Raw genomic sequence first — 18,662 nt, 5'->3', positions numbered from 1 at the left:
TAATCTGTGGTCCCCTTTAGCATTTTCACAGGAACCCTTAATGAGAGATCATATTTCTCCCATATTAGCTTCTCTTCATTGGGTTTCTGTTAAATCCAGAGCTGAATTTAAAATCACTTTCTTCATATAAAACATCTTGAATGACCAGGTCCAGTCATATCTTAAAGAGGTCATATTATAATTTTGTACCAATACAGAATTTTGCTCTGAGACTGGCTTACTTCCTGTTCCTATAAGGGAAATTTGAGGCTGATTTTTCAGTTGTCAGACTCCTGACCTGTGGGACCAGCTCCCTAACTGGGCACCCTTTCTACTGTTAAGATTGGACTCAAAACTTTTCTTTTTGTTAAACTTAGAGTTAGGGCTGGATCAGGTGACCCTGAACCATCCCTTAGGCTACGTTCACACTGCAGGTCTTAATGCTGAATTCCGATTTTTTTATCAAATCCGATTTTTTTGTCTGCTTGTTCACACTACAAATAAAATGCGACAGCAAACGCGCTCTAGTGTGAACGCTCAAAGCGGCCCGCATGCGCAAAAGAAGACGTCACACACAACGCGCTCTGTTTAGACCCAGAGCAAACAATATTGTTTGACTGGTGGCCCTTAATATAAAGACTTCGGACTTTCCATTTCCCAATTTTTGCTTTAAATTATTCTGTTATTTACATAATAATGTAAATAACCTAATAATGATCCTTATTGCAGTTTTAGAGAGGAGCGGTGCTTCAAAGGATAGTTGCAGATTTCTGTCAGAATCTGCAGATTATACAGTACAAATAAAATGTTCACGTTGTCTTCCCAACAGTTTCACTGACATCTACACTGGATGGCCAGGAAGCGTTTGCGATGTCTTCCCGGGCGCTTCTCCGGCGCTGATAATTGGCGTCTGTCTTGTGTCAGTGACGTAAAAGACGGATTTAATGCGACATGACCGTTCAAACAGCAGTTGCTTTCTAAAACATCAGATATGTATCGGATTCAGTACCACATATGAAAGTGACCCAGATCGGATTTGAAAATATCGGATTTGTGCCGTTCACACTGTCATACCATGATCGGATATGGGTCGCAGGGTCATAACAATCGGATTTGATGCACTTTCGCCTGCAGTGTGAACGTAGCCTTAGTTATACTACAATCCGGTCTTTAAGTCTGACGTCATTAGCTGTTTCCGGGTCCAAACTCTGCTACAGGTCCCAAAGCCAAACGAACACTGCAGCATCACTGAGAGTTACGAACTGTCTAAATTCTTTCATCTTTAATAAAATGATCAGTGTGGCTGCTTTACCAGGTGTAACAATTAAGTTTAACATGCAGGCATCCATGAAAACAGAATTTATCAAATTTAATGGAATTAGAAGTTAGCAGGGAGTTAGCTCGCTAGTTTCCACCTAAACATAATATACCATGTTCTCACTGAGGGATTTCTGAAAAAAATAGAACATACAGCTCTGCTATCACTTCCAACATAAATGAAGGCAGAAAACTAAACAGCAGTGACGTTTGTAGGGTTACTGAAGTTGGGCTAGCTGGTAAATAATGATGTTTTACGTGATGGCTAGCTACACAACTGTGGTTAGCATAATATAAACACATTAGCAGAGTGAAGCTGGAGGAGAACCCTAACTTTTTTCCACTCGATAACAGTTAACGTGAGGGTTCCCAATGGTTAGGGACAAATGCAATTGCATTTCAGGATGCTGTAAACAGACCAAACTTCAGTCAAGACAACAACTGAGATAATCCATCCACAATACGAGGTTAGTCGTTAATATACTGCTGCATGGGCTGGGCTGTAGTTACATTGTAACGTTTTAAAATGGAACTTTAAAATGAATAGTGGTATTAATAAAAACCGAGAGAGGCCGGCAGTGATCACTGCCGTTTTTAGGGGCTTGTTCAGATTAAATAGAAAAAGATACAAAGCATTAAAACATGTTAAAAATACAACAGCCTTAATAAACGCAGAGTCGTTGTGATGCGGAAGCAGGGTTCATACATCATCACTTAAAGACCGGATAGGCTTAGGATGCGGAGCTATACTGAGCATTTTTTCTTTACTCATCTCTTTTCAGTCTCTTTGTGTTTATACACCACTACAACTGTTAATCATTATTATTAAACTCTGAATCTTTTTTCTTATAGTGTATCTTTTATCTTGACAGCCTCTGCTTTCTTCTCCTTCTTTTGCAGATGGCTGCCTCTCATTGAGGTTTCTATGTCTTTAAAGGGAGGTTTTCCTTCCCACTGTCAGCAAGTGCTTGTTCATAGGGGGTCTTCTGTTTGTTGAGGTTTTCTGTCTAATATTGCAGGGTCTTTATCCTACAATGTGAAATGGCTTAAGGCAACTGTTGTTAAATTGGAGCCATATAAATGAATCTGAATTAAAGTGAATTTAGGTGATTTGGTTTCAGTACACTTTAACAACCTTTAATTAATCATAACATTTTGGATAATTAAACAATGAAAAATGACGACTAGTAATACATTTCCGAGACCTGATATAGAGATATCAAATGGCCCAGAAAATCAATAGCATGCATTTGTTTAATAATGTTACAGGAAGTTCAAGGTGGGGACGTGGAGCAGATGGAGGCAATATGAAAACAGAGCAACAGCTGAAACAAACGAGAGACATCTTGCCAGAGAGCTGCCGTCACTTTTCAACACACTGGATCAGGCAAGACAAGGGCAACCCCACAGGGGGCCTAATGCTCACTCCGATCTTGAACCTTTCATTTCTCTCCATGACAAAGCAGGGAGTGTTGGTCTCTGTCATGCAGACGCTTGTTTATTCCACTGTAATATAAGTCACAGCACTTAGCGAGTAAAATCTAAGGAGTCCACTGGAACTGTTCAGTATGCTAATATATACTGCTCAAAAAATATTAAGGCGATACTTGAATCACACATGAATGACAATAATTCATTACTGTCATTTATTGTATAATTTGCTGAGAATCAAAATCGCAGCTAAAACCAGTGTAAAAAATGTTTGAGTGTTACCTTAATATTTTGAGCAATAAAACAATTATTTACAGTGCTCACTGTGGTGCAGGCTGGACATATTAAGCCTTAATTTACAGCCATAACATTTCTGAAACAATAATCCATGATCTACATGTTGTCTGGAGATTTCTGTTAAAGCAGACAAGTACATTCTTCACTCTGTCACATGTTTTACACCACCTTTTCCACGACCACTCCACCAGGTCTCATCCAGGGCCATCTCTGTCATTGTACAGTATATGTAATATGTCCCAACAGAGCACCTGGGGAACTGACCATGCTAACACCTGGGACACACAAACACACACACAGATTCTCCCATCAGGTCCTGTTGGATAGAATAACACCCCGCGGAGCTGCTCCAGTGCCACCTGGGTCCCACTCTCTCTCGCTTTTTCTCTCTTTTCCTGCACCATCCCACTGCAACATGGTCATGTCACTGCCAATCAGGCCTTCCTGTCACTGCACTGTGGTGTGCGTGTATGTAAGGCAATTGCACTGCCTCACCCCTGGAGTGGACACAGAGAGGCAGACAGTGATGGAGGCTGCCACCTAACAGCCTCTAATAGCACCTGACATGGCGTTACACACAGTTACAATCTATGTGCCGCCCAGCTGAGTTTGGGTTAGGATAGGACTGGCGAGGTGGGGGATGAAGAAGACAGGGGTTTGGGTGGGGTTTATGTGGCTTAGGAAAGACAGCCTGCAGGTTAAACTATATAGTATTGCTTTTAATTATATAAATAGTTTATATAAAAATGCTCTTATAAGTCTTAATTCATATTTTTGTTGTTACATGAAATAACAGCAAAATTTTACCACAGACTTTTATCCCATTTTGGCCTCTTTTAACATTTCAAAATGATAATATACACTTTCAGTTCTTCAGTTTCTGTCCATACTATGTGTCCTTCACACTAGCCATATATCTATGTTGGAGGATTAACCCTAATCCACCTCTAATTAATCTCATCCTATATAACTTTTCATAACACATTCAAAGTTTCTCCTTTTTACTCCTCGGGATAAAACCATTTGTCCTGTACAGTTCGAACAGGGCTTAAGTGAGGATGACCCATGCTGCCTATCTTTCTATGCCAGCTGACACTGTTTGTGACCCCTGAGCAGATGTTCCTTGTAATAATCTGCAGTTGAGAGAGGCATGCACGCCAGGTGGAGATCCTGGGGTCCACTCCCAAACGATTTCCCTGTATAAAACAAAAGGAGCTTTGAGGTATCAGCTTTCGGTGACACAAAGATTGGGGTGTAAGGGCCTGCAGAGGGGAGTACTTTTAATACAATTAGAGGTCTTTAGAAACAGGCAGCATGGCTAAGCAGGCAAACAGGGCACTGACTGACTGACTGACTGCTGGGCTGACTTGGCAAGATAAAGACAAAGATGTTTAGATGGGCACAAACAAGCTTTTAAAATGACACAAAGTGCAATGTCGTGGCAGGTGTTGAGGTAAGAGAAAATAAAGAGGTGGAAATGAAAGAGCCGTTGGATGATATTCCATAATCTCTGTAAAACTATCTGGATCTGGTTTTAGTTTAGGAGGCTGGAGAGAGATGGGGGAAGCAAAGCAAAGGGAGAGAGTCAGTAAGTCAAAGACAGAGGAAAGAGAGACTCGGGGACTGGAGCCGCTTCAACCAAAGTCCCCTAAGCAAGGGCACAGCTCCTGTTACCTCCTGCTAATGGAGTAGGGCTATTTCAGTAGCATTGATTGACTGCTTTCTTCCTCTGAGCAGCAACTTTCTCATATCTGGGGGAAAATAGATCATAAGCACCCCGGTGAAAAGAGGATGATGTTGGTGGCATGAACATCCTTCTGTCTTCTTCCTCATCCTCACTCTTCCTCTTCCTTTCTGTGTGACTGTCTGGTCGCTTGGCGGTGGAGGTGGGGTGGACAGGCGTTGGAAGTGTAGGGAAGCTATTGTGAAATTCCTCCAAAGACCTTTAGGGGGTGCAGTCATTCCACCTTGAAAGAGAACAGCCCCCCTGTGCTTTACCATAACTGTCAAATGCAAATCCTCCCTGGTTGATTGTTTTCATTGTGGGAAGAAGGGGTAAGGCTGAGGTAACTTTGACAGATTTCCTAAATAAGAAATGGGACAGGATATTAGAATTTATCTGACAGGTATACACGGCTGATTTGATACCAATGTGGAGCTGGATTTGCAGGTCACAGCCAGTTTCAGTGCCAAATTAATGATGGGTACTAATTAATTTGACAGGGTGGGATGAGCAAGGGCAACACTACCCACTACTGATGAAAGCATGGCCTCTGTCTCGATTAGAGTTCCTCTCAAAATGAACAAGTAGCTGACATTCATAATTTGCAGTGTACTAAAACAACTCAATCTTGCTTTAAATCCCGCCAGCCATTTATTTTATTATTTTTTGAGAATCGATTGATCGATCGATCGATCGATCGATCGATAGATAGATAGATGATTACGAAAATCATGTGCATCACTTAAATTACACCCTTGAAAAGTAAGAATACCTAAATGTTAAATTGATCATTACACAAAAATAATCACACAAGCCCCAACAATAACTAATGCTTTTAAACATCTGCTAATCTGCTTTCATTGGCTTTCCAAGCCTGAGGCGTGCAACTAAATGTGTGCTTCTGTGTGGGGAGCGCTATGGTGAATGCCTAATTATCTGATTATATATGTTTATTCTAATTCATTCCTCTAGAGGACTGCAGAAAATACAAAGAAACCAAGCACCGGGCACACCACTTATAAGTGGCATGAGGACCTCCCCTCACTTCTTCACACACTGTTTAGTTTTCCACATAACATCTGCTTGCCTATTCATAATCTGTCATTTAAGTCATAATAGATGTATCTGTTTCATCCACAAACCACCGCAGTCTGCACAGATTATTTGACCCCTCGCAAAGTTTAATAAGGAAACTGAACATGCTTTTAAAGTCAGTTATTTAGTCTTTCTATCATTACATAAATTTTCTATTTCTTCAACAATATTTCAGTATTCTAGAAAAAAAAAACAACTCAGAAAACAACAACAAAAAAACCCCCCAGAAAGAAAACAGGGATAGGTGATTGAGTTTCAATAATATAAGGTGAAGAAAAGGGGAAAAAAGCTCTCTGAAAATAACTTATTGTGTCTGGTGGACTGTATAAAAATGTGAGTGAAAAGCCATCAAAAACATTTCCCTCAAGTTGAAATTGTATTTTTATAAGCTCAGACAACCACGGCAAATAGCTGTGGTGATTTTGATAAACCAGTTAGCAAGTGTGGATCAAGCCATTCAAGATTTCAAAGGTGTAGCTTTGAATTTGGGCCTTTACCCCTTCAGAAAACTTTCTTCTTTATTTTCCAATTCACTTTTTTTCTTTTTTCGTTACTATTAGGCATTACTGTTTTCAAAAAACCTTTACATTTCTCTTTCAGCAGCTGCAGTATTAAAATATGGGCCCCCTCTGAATATGTGGTGTTCTTATCCCACACTTGAGAGGGACGTGCTTAATAGGCTTCAACTACTATTGCCTTTGATCAAGTTTAAAGAGGAGCAAAAAGGGCTCTGTAGCTAATGCTGATCCCCATGGCTTTCTTCACACCCCGTGTGCTCTCGCTCCTGTACATTCATGCACACAGGCACACAAATGCACCCCACCCCATGTCTCGCACAGGAGCGCACTCTCACACACACATATAACCCCACCAACCATGAGGCTACAAATAGCTAACCAAGGTGACTCTATCGATCTCCAAACAACAGCAAGAGAGAGACACACAGGAAGAGAGCGAGAGACTGTGAAAGCATGTTTCTAAATGGACAGTGGGTGAAGGTTTTTGTTTTCTCTTCATCACTGTTGTTAAATATAACCTTGTGATAATTTTTTTACTTACTTTTGCAAGCATTAAAATACACTGTTAGTTAACATGTACAGGTTTCAAATTAATACCTTTAATTTTTACGTATTAAAGAGAAAATCTTAACTATATAAATTCATTTTTTATGTTTTTGTTTACTTACATGCCTCTTACTTTTAATATTTATTAACCATACACAAACACACATATATACTGCATGCGCACCAACTCAGACTGAGACAATGAATACTGCTGCTTCAGCTCAGTGTGCACTTAATCTTTTCCATTTTTGAGTTTAATGCACAATTAACATAAAGAAAGCACTGCCTCCTCTAACTAAATGGCTGTTTTGTCAATTTGAGTCCACATTATACCCAAACCACATAGAGAAATATACAGGGCATCATGCTCATCTTCAGAAAATCAATAGTAACCTGCTCTTCCCTGGACATACTTTAGTTTAGGTCAGCACTTGATTCTTCAAACATGTAAATTGATTGTCTGTCGGACACTGAAAATTGCTTTAATGGTCCTCTTTACAAACGTGGTTTGTATTGATTGCATCAGATTTTGAATAACACACACGCACAATAGATTTTTTTTTTCTTATGTCAAAACAGATGAGCGCTCTCCATATGCCGGCCCACTGTACAGTACAAGAACTTTCATGTTGGTATTGCATGATTGCAGGTGTATTAACGTAGCTATGAAGGAGTTTCAGTTAAATACGCTGACATTTTTTAAAAAGTCATAGTTACACTACTAATTCAGTCCACTGCTGGATTTTGTAAGTAATATTTTTTTAATGTTTTCAAGTCATTTAATTCAACTTTAAACTAAATAAATTAACAAAATAATAAATAAAATCTAGCAATAACTCCTTTTTGGATGGCTTTTTCAATTTTTTTTAACCTTTTTATTTCAATGTTTCATATATCAATATTTTATTCATAAATTAAGGAGAAACAAGGTTTGTTTAAAGCATCAGTGTTTCTTATGGTCTGTTGTCTTCCTTCCTTTATTCCACTACCCTGATGTGATCTTCTCTGCCACTTTGTGCGCTGTACTTTTCTGAATCATTGTATGACAAGGAAAGAGAGAATAAGGGACACGGAGTGAAAGAATGCAAAAGCGAAGGAAGGGGTGAAAGAGTGAGAGAGAGCAAGAGAGAGCAAGAGAGAGCAAGATAGAGCGGAAAAGAGAGTCTCCAGGGGAAGTGAATGGTTGGAATGCATGTTGATGCTGGTTGAATGAGCTGCACACTGGGCTGGGGGGTACTGGAGGTATTGTGTTGATGCAGCAGGGGTCACAGTGGCTGTGAGTGACACCAAAACAACATTTCATGGCAGACGACACTGGTTAAAGGCTGTGGCCAGGCCTCTACCCGCTGACCACACCTTGAGTAGCACCAACTATTCCTTCTTAAGGTAAATCACTTGAAACTGGGCACTACTGCTTTTTCTCTGTGGAACAAAACTGATTTTTCTGTAGGTGGGAGCGGATTGTCATCATTTTACCCATGTTAATTTGTTCCAAAAAAAGGTTTAAAATGTAAATAGCTAATATTATCCATCTGTGCTGCATGGTGTATGCCGCAAACAACTCTGCATCTCTCAAGGACAAAACAATATCATATATACTGTAAAAAAGGAATCCTGTGTCGATTGGAAAATGAGGGCACTATCATAAAGTTGTTTCTTTTTCTGTGGAAATCAGATAATGCGCTACAGTTTTGCTAAAAAACAAAAAACATGCCCTCAGTAAAACACAATGGTGACACGCTGTTTTCAAAAACACCTTTTAACTAAATGGTCTTTTCCTAAGCAGCAGCCACAGGGCAGGGCAAAATGACACTCGTGCTCTGCTTAGGTTCTCTCTGCCTCAAGTTTTCATTGCCTCCTATCCACTCATATCAATCCCCTTTAGTAGTGAGGTAGCAGGCTGATAGTATAATTAGACAGCTAACATCTATTTTAGGGGTCTATTGAGCTTTCTAATTAGCAGCAGATTAATGGGCAGTGAAGGCTCAGCTTCACACCACCAACACCAGCGACCCACTGTTACCCTCAGCTGTGCACCGCCCAGGGGCGAAGAAGAGGGGTGAAATGGGGGTTGCAGTTTGGGAATGGAGTGTGTATGTGCATGAATTGAGGCTTTGGCCATGTTCATTTAGGGGTTGAAGGTGAACATGGTATGTGAGGGTATTTGATATTGTTTTAATAGTTGGAACTAAGAAAGAAAAGGTTTGAGGGCTAGTGTTAGGTTAGGTCAAGGATTTGGTGTGCATGTGTGTATTGCTCTGTGTGTGTGTATGTGTGGGTGTGTACCTTTAGGTCCTCTAGAGACATTGTGAGGCACTAAAAGTCTCACCCTGGGGGTGCCGAAGCACTAATTCTAATTATCACCAGATTACAGAGATAATGGGAGACCCCGCTGTCAAGAATCTAACACCTCTCTCTCAGTCTCTTTCTCTCCTGCTCTTACTCTCTCATATGGCCATTTTACAGCCCAGCAGTCAGTAAGGTTGCCTGGTAAATGCTAGAGAAAGTGTTCAGGGAGAGAATGAGGTGCAGAGTGAGTAGTTTTCAGAGTATTAGAGAGCGAGAGAGAGAGAGAGAGAGAGGTTGAGGAGATTGAAGTAGGGCCAGAATTGACAGGAGGGTGAACGTGAGTGAAAAGGAGTTAAAGAGAGAGTTAGAAAGAGATAGAGAACGATTTAGTGATAAAAAGAGACTGCAAGGTGAGAGGGATGGGTAAGAATAGTATACTTACTTTTCTTACACACTGCACACACACCAATGTGCTGGCCCTATTTGGTGCCATCCAACCATTCACCCACTCATCCACCAGTCCTCTTTTCTCCCCTCTCCACTTAACTTTAACTTTTTCATTGTTTTTTTTTTTAAATAACCATTTGTAGCCTTTTTCTTGCACTGATGAACATATATGAAATAGTAATAGGCAGGAAAATAAGAAGAAGGAAAACGCAGCATTTCAAAAAAGTTTCAGAAATTATTTCCAACATCCATGGCATGCCCTAAGTGTACCCTGTAGTTATATCCTGTTGTCATGCTTAACAAGTTAGGAAGCATTATGTCCACATACTGCAGGTTTTCATGGAGACACTGGACAGGTTAATAAAAATAAGTAGAAGACAGTCAAATGCTTTTAATTACTAAGCCCTTTTATTTTGTCTACCTTGTATTTTGAATGACCCTGTCCTCCTCTCATAGTCATTCGGTTCGTGGCTTGTTCTTCCTATGTGGTGAATGCTGCGTCCTTTTTTATTAGAACATCACCACCTCTGCCAGTTTGCAGCCTGTTGAGACTCGTAGCCAAAGTTTTTATAGGTGTCACTGAAAAGCTCTGAAAACTCTTCACCCATATGGTCTGTGTGGTTTCTGTTTCCAAAAATCTGACAACATTGAAATAAAAAGAAAATATTTATTACTTCTTTTTTGGATTAATTCAATAATTAATGCAAGTAGAGAAGCAAAGATCTGGAGATGTGAGTGAGACTAAGGTCAGGGTGTGTCTCCCTATGGAGCAGCAAGTGAACTGTATCCCGTGCCAAATGGCCTACACCACACTGTTCTGCCAATCTGTTGGAGTTTGGCTCTAAAATGCATCTGCGGACATCCTCAGGCCTTCGGTGGGGTGCTTTTTCATTCCACCAATAGATTTCAAACCTAGATTTTGGCAAGCCACATTTTCATCATTCTTATTTCTATGATTTGCGCCTGAATAGATAAACCACTCCATAAACCTACTTGGTGAAGACTCATTGTGGAAATTCCACTTGCAATTGTCTGCAATTGCGAAATGATTGAAAGTGCTCAGTCCACTTTCGGGATGCAACAGAAAGTATTGGACTTACAGTGAGAGCCATGTCAAACAGAATTGCTGAACACATAAAGTCAAATGTCAAGAACTGTGCACTCACTTTAAATGATTGTTCATCACTGTGATGGATTTACTAGGAGCAGGAATGCTGTTTTTATTCTCAAATGAATCTGTTCAGGTCTTTGATGGGGGCCATAAAGAATGACATATTTATGCGGGCTAGGTGGTTTGACAAGGACAGCCTCAGTGAATTATTACAGTACACAGGAAGTAGGCTTCAGTGGAAACTTGGCTTCACTGTAAATTGTATCAGGATACTGCTGCATTAAGTGCAAGCAGCAGTACGTTAACAGGGCAAAAATATTTTTTATACAACAACCTAGGCAATCACCATAACATTGTTGTTATATCCATTTCATTTATATATTAAAGCGGTCCAAAAAATACTTTCTTAAATAATCAATCATATGCTGCTGCACTTTAGTTTTGCAGCCACAGTACTTACTCGTGACACATTATCCCACCGTACACACTGCCCCCTCCTCCCTCAAGGCCTTATTAGGAACAAGCACCATTAAAATTTATCAGCCACCACCATTTTATTGCAACCTGTATCATAAATCCTATCGATGGTGGCAATATATAACTGTTTGTAGTTTATTATGAGTCTTATATCGTTATTTTCCTTACAGGGCACAATTCTGTTGTCTGACCTTCTATAAATCAGCTCTCTTTAATTAACTATGCTGGATACTAACTACCAGTTGCATTTGGAGAATTAGATATTGAATATCTATGCAAGTTACAGAAATTCCAGTTACATTCAATAGTCAGGAAATATGTTGCTGTTGCCTGTATTAGTGCAAAGCAGTGGAGTGCATGCTGAGAATTATATAGATAATAATACTTTATTAACACATACTATACAAAATATACTGGTAGCACTTTCTATTACAGCTCAGTAATAAGTGGTAATAGTGGGGTAACAAGGCAGAAACAGGAATATAATACTATAGTCTTTTCTATGTTATTACCGCTCAATTACCAAAGTAATAACCAGTTAATATCCAACTAGCATAGTAGCAACAGTGGCTACAGTTGAGTAAAATTGCACTTTTTATGTAATTGGATAATAAGGTCCCCAAACATGGGGGTAATAATATGGCAATAAAGACTTCCCCATGAGGCAAAACCAATTAGTAATGGTCGCGTTATACCTTCATTCAATATGATAAACTGCTAGAAATAAGAAGGTAATGTCTGCGAGTTTGAATTTTCACATTTTTATACAGAGTTTAAAGTGTAATCTCACAATAACACAATTATCTTGGCTGATGTTTTAGCACATTTGGATAGTATTACTATAATGCTTGAATTCATCCCACTTTAGATTCTGCTTTGCACTACAGTTTTAACAGGAATCAGAATCAGAATATAACTGTCCACCCCCAGTGAATTTTGTAGTGGCTTATTTCTAATCATAGACATTAAATATTCCAGTGTTCCAATTTGCTATTTTGGGGAGAAAATTAAATAGATAAATTCATTATTTTACTGTATACACAAATTAAATTGGTGGATTTAGAAAAAAAATAAGACAAGGAATATCTGTGAAATTGTTGCTCAAAGAACTGTCAGTTACGTCATGCTTGCTTTAACACTTCTTCATTCATAACTTTGAATCTTTCAGTATGCAAGTGGGCGGCTTGGTGCTACTTGCTGCAGGAGAGGCTGGATGTTTGGATGATTAGAGGTCAATCAGTGATGAATGTGGCGACCCCCCCCCAACCCTAAATTGTCATCCAGATATGCTGTGAAAGAGGCTCCTGTTCTTTAAGGTTGTTTTAAAAGGTTATTAAGATGTTATTGAATAGAAATAGGCAGTTTTGCGTTCCTGCTTATTAGACAAAAACTACCACAGGTATTTCCAGGTAATAATCTAGAGCATTAAACATAATATTTACATTACTGCTTTTAAGCAAGGCAGAATTCTGGAAAACTAAGGTAGGATTAATTTAATCAGAATCAGAATCAGAATACTTTATTAAGCATAGTAATATAATAATACTATCCAAATATGCTAAAACATCAACCAGGATTAGCTTATCATTATGAGGTTATTACAATTTATATGTAAAAATTTAAACTCACAGACATTACCTTTCTTATTTCTGGCAAGTTATCACATTGTTACCAAGTTATTATGCTACTGTTACTAAGGTGTTTTGCCTCTTGGGGATGTCTTTATTTCAACATTATTAACCCCAGGTTTGGGGCCCTTATTATCCAGTTTCCAGTTTCCACAAATTTCAGTGTAATAATACTGTATTAACTGTAACCATTTTTGTTACCATGATTTTACATGGATATTAACTGGTTATTACTTTAGTAATTGAACTTAGAAATTACTATATTAGTAGTGTCTCTGTTTTGTTACCCCACTATTATTACCACTCTATTACTGAGGTGTAATAGAAAGTGCTACCAATATACCTTTTAATTCACGCTGCATAAATTATAGCATTATCTAAGGCTACAAAACACTTTTTACAAAATGTTATTAATGCATGTACATGCCTTTTAAATATGTAAATATAGTAGTCAATAAAGAGTGAAATAGTCTCACAGTCTCTTACTTAATACATCCACTTACAGTATAATGCTTAACTACTTAATATTGTGGCGTTAGGCCGTCTTCTAATGTGAAATCTATATCCACAGGAATAATTTTATCCCTCAAGAGGGACCACAAACATTATGTGGAGATTAAATATTCTAGCTTACAGTCAGCTTGAAAAACCAACAATTTGAATTCCCGAGCTACAATACAGTAACTGTGCACTGCTCCGATCAGCATGCAGTCACTAACCCTTGTACAGTCACTTGTTAAAGAAAATTCCCTGTACAGTACATAAACCTATAATTGCTGTCGCATAACTATTCCCACAAGAGAGAGATGGAGATGGCGAAATGGACTTTCACATTGTGTCTCATGCTTCAGGAGAATGGTACGTTTGTCATTTATGTATATATATTTCAAAGGGCTACTCCTGTAAAGCAATCCACTAGCATTCCTCCCCTCCTTGGTCTGTTCTGTGGGACCGCTGTGTTGTCTACTGTGGCATGTGGAGTTTGAGCTGGGGAGTTAAAAGGATTAATTACCTTTAAGGTCCTTTTGTGTCTTTTATTTCACAGACAGACTCACTGGGGGCTTTTGAAATGCCCGCTCCCCCATTCCTAATGATATAATCACGTAATTAGGTGATTTTCAAATGGAATCGCCACATAAGCAGGGGGTTAATTTTCCTCCCGGGCCATTCATCTGATTTGCTGGTCTTTTCGTTCACTACTTCCACCAGTGTCAGTTCAGAAATAGACTAAAGGAGGTTACATGACACCAAATCAGCATAACATAGCAGAATGCTGCTTTAAAATTACTGTACTGAACTATGATTTCACAGTTATATGCCCTTCAGACCATAGTGCTGTGGAAGTAAAAGCTCAGCAGCCAGTATGTTACTTTAAACCATGAAAATTAAACGTAGGATTGTGAAAGACTGTTTATGTGATTTTTTTAAACCTAAATAAAGCCTAAAATTCTTTCACAAAACACTAAAACTGTAAAAAGTTGCAAACAGCTTTTTGGAAATCACCTTTAGTCAGATTCAGATTCAAAAGTTAACAAATGTGTTGCTTGCTGGTTCATGTTGAGCTGTGTCTGAGACTTTGTGAATAAATGCACCTTTAAACAAAATAAAGAAGACATAAGGACAAGTAGCCACTAGTTTAATATGAGGGTTTATCTTGTTTTACTAAAGCCCAAGCAAACGGTTAAATACTGAGTATGCCTGTTGTTGGCGAAAAGGACTATTTATTTGAGTTCTGGTGTTTTCATAATAGTATGACATTTCTTAACCCCCCATATAAAGATATTTAAGAAGATTTTATAACTAATATCACTAATGCAGTGATCTGACTTGTTTGGTGGGATTTGTGATGACAAAACTAAACTGTCAAATGTGCAAAGACGATAGTCATCTGGTGCTTTAACTGGGTAAAAATACATTTTCATATTAAAAAAAAGTTATGTTGGTATATGTTATGGAATATAATTCTTGTGATCTGCCAGCATTATGTGCCTCCAGTCAAAGCAAGAATCCCTTGTGTATACTGTCTATAAAACTAAGAATTTATCCCCAATTACAGTGGAGAGAAAACTGAATAGAAAGGATATCCAGTTTCACAGAGAACAGTATCATGGTTCAATGTATACCTCAATAGAGAGAAAGGAGGCGGTAACGCCTAGTTTCCAGAAATCTTAAATAAAGATTTCCTTCCCTTTTGGAAACTCTGCGGTGACCCAGATGAAATGCTGTCCTTATTGACTCTGAAGATAGGTCCAGTGCTCATGAACACTCGGGCATGGGTGAAAAGGTCTAATATTTGATGTGAAACAAGAAGGTGGCCTTTCATTCACACCACTGTGGGCTTTCTTGAGAACAATCAACAGCTCTCCACAGCAAGAAAGCGTGAGGAGCAATTCCTGTCTCCTCTCAGTCACGGGAGGAGAAGAAATCAGATAATTAAATGTGAGAAACAGCATAGAAAGAGAGAAAGGGGATGGACCTTTATGCACGGCTACCTTCCTGAGGCTACCTGCTCAGGCGTAGAGCTAGTGACCAAGCTAGCCATGGTGGTATACGCCATGAGCCCTGCAGCGTGGAAACGGTAACGGAGCAGACCGTGACAAAAACGACTGCACAGCCTCTCAATGCTCCACCTAGCAAACACAGACGGTTGTCAGGGACAGGCAAGTCAGGCATGTCCTCTTCAAGTGGCACCACGTCCATCAGAGCCCATTCTGAAAGGGCCCTCTTGCTGTTTGCATGGACTGAGCTCCAATGATATGCCTCACTCCCCTCTGAAACTCCAATGGCTGGTTTCAGTGTCAGAGCAATGGAAGAAGAGGTGTTGAGTCGCAGCTATTGTTAGAGACAGATAATAGGAGAGAGAGGAAAGTGTTAAAAATGATTGAGCCTCTGTTGGGGCTCAGTGGAGAGATCTGTGGACTGAATCACATCATAATAAGGAAGTGAAGCGGAGCAGGTCCCTTTTTTATTCTCCTTCAACAAGGCATTACATGGCAGCCATGTTTTTGGTCTTGTGGTCAAATATGCTGAAACAAAGAGGTCATCTGAGAAAGTGAAGCCAATGAACATGTGAGATTTGTAAAGAGAAATACAAGATAAAGCAATAAAATTAATAAAATATTAACGCAATGCAAATAATCATTACGTTCATATATATTATATTTGATTAACTACCACTGCTTTGACCTATTAGTCCAAATTTAAAGCTAATTAACTGTGTAACACTGAATTTACTGAATTTAAACAACTATATTGTTGATTGTAAATTCAGCAAACACTCTTTTCAGTTAAGAAACGTATCAGTTTCCTTTTTAGAAATAATAATAATGTTTAAAATAGATGGGGATGGATAATGGCTTTGTTGTCCTTTGTGATTTAACCATATTATTTCAAACAAACTATTTCTCTACCGGCAATAAATATCCTAAATCATTACTGTTTGTGTGCGTTTCGTGTGTCCTTTTCCACCGGTGTGTATTTGCTTCTAGGTCTCACATGAATACAAATACCTCTGTTGAGGGTCAGTGAGAGAAGAGCTTTCTTCACTCTATTGACTGAAAATCTAGTTGTCTCATCTCTCTAAGCAGATGTCTTTCCCCAAGCATCTGTTTGTATTAGTACTGTAATTGCTGGTGATAATAAGCCCATTGATTCAGTATCTAAGGAAATAGTCAATCAGAGCAGCTCATTCGTCTTACTTTTCCTGACAGTTTTCCCCTCTAGCTAAACAGACAGTGCCAGGGCCTGGGCTTTGTTGACTGGATTGGAAAAGCAGACTGTGGTTGGCCAGCCTGTCGACTCTGAGTGAGTGATGGGATTGGTGCAAACACACCAGTGACCCGATGGCCCTTACAGGAGGCCCAGGGTGATAGATGTGTTGATTTGTTTATAGAAGCCTAATTCCATTCTCTGTTCTTTCTCTCTGTCCTCTTTCTTAGAGTCTGTCCATGCTTCTTTGTGTCTGCAAAATGACTTTTTTCCCCTTTCTATCTAACCTCTCCTACTCTCTCCAACCATTCAGCTCCTCTCTGTGCATAAAATAAAAGCTGTTTATCAGTGACTGTTTAGGCCATCAGTTACAATCACTGTCTTCAAAAATAATCAACTCTGTGGTGTAGTGTTTAATGCATTTACCTTACATGGGGAAGATTAGCTGGTTTTAGACCAGGAGGAGACATAAACTCGGCCTCAGGGCCACACGATATTGTACACCTAGTGCTGGAAGGATTGTACTTATATAAATTGTTTATACCATCTGGGAATTCAAAGAAGTAAATAAATTCTTCTTGAAGAACAAAATCATGGGCTTCCTCCCCTTATCAGCAGTATTTGAGTTAATATGTCTATTAACACAGATATATGCGCTTAAAGAAGGTGTGGTACTTTTATATCTGACAGCTAATTAGTATTATAAAACTTGATAAGCTTATTTCTGAAGTGATAAGAACCTTTTAGTTTAATATATTATTAATAAATAACTTTCCGCTTTTGGCTGCGAACACATGATCTGGCACCATTTGTTTCACTCCATTAAACAGTAGAAATCCGAAGGGCAAATAAATTCGAAATGCCTTCACAGAATGGAATGAGAGTAAAAGTGAACTGTGCTCCGCCTAGTTAATAAATGTCCCATTCAGTGTGCTAGGTGTCCAGCTCTGCAACTTCAGAAGCTGTAATATTGTCAGAAATAAATCACTGAGCCTTAGCCACAACTAAACGTGTTCATTCGGTGAGGTTAAAGGGCAGAGCCACCCATTACTCTGTACTGCCAAAGGATCATTATTGTCATGTCAATTATGCTACAAATGAGACTTTGTGATAAATCTTTTCCCATCGTAAGCTTACAAAGGATGCACAGTCTTTCTTTTTTTTCTGATTGGATATTGTGAAATTACTGGCACTGTAGAAAGTCTGAGGCATTGTCTAAATTAACAGTTGTTGATTAATAATACATAATTCAGTGTGAACAACCAGAAAAAACTGTTTTTTTAAAAATGACACTAACGCTTCTTTTTAAAACTCTAATTAGCAATGAATACGAATAACAACTGGGAGTGTTTACTAAAGTGGAAATGGAAGCACATGGAGCAAAAGAGACACTGAAAAGGAATAGGATCTTTACCTTTGACACCCTCATATACACATCTGCACACACCTAAACACACACACACACACAATCACAAGAGCAGAAAGAGGAGAAAGTAAGAATTCTTTACGGCCTGTCACAGTGTCAGAAGCAACTTTACGGTGAGCGTGTCTTAATATGCATGGCCTCTGAAAACTGCGGTACATTAGCAAAACATATGGCGACTTAATGATATCAATGAAGTGGCCATGAGGGCTGCCTAGGAGCAACTAATCTGTTAGATGCGGATAGTGTTGCTCACCGTGCCCCGCTGTTTCCTTCTGACTGATAGAACAAGCCAACGCTACGTCCATTAAGATCAATACGCCAGCCATTATGATTGTAAAAAGCACATTTACTAGGGTTGTCAGGCTCATTATTGCAAGCAGATGGCAGACCTTGCACTTACAATTCTAGACAAGGAAAGCAGTGACAAGACTTTAAATTAGAATCTATAATGCTAATCTATGGCCTGTTGGTTCAGTGGAGATAAAAAATGCATTATACACTACAAGACAGTGAATATTGGACTGGAGTCTTCTGAGTGAGTACAAGTACTGCAGAGCTATAGGGGGCAAATATACTCACAGTAGCCTTGGGAAATTTTTTTTAACCCCTTTTAAAAGCATACTCTGTCTACATACTGTGTGATAGAGTTGCATTTTAACAAAAGTTGACT

The sequence above is a fragment of the Oreochromis niloticus genome, linkage group LG11 (genome assembly GCF_001858045.2).
Source record: "Oreochromis niloticus isolate F11D_XX linkage group LG11, O_niloticus_UMD_NMBU, whole genome shotgun sequence".
NCBI lineage: Eukaryota > Metazoa > Chordata > Actinopteri > Cichliformes > Cichlidae > Oreochromis > Oreochromis niloticus.
The sequence above is the reverse complement of the archived record's forward strand: the minus strand, read 5'-3'. Positions refer to the sequence as shown.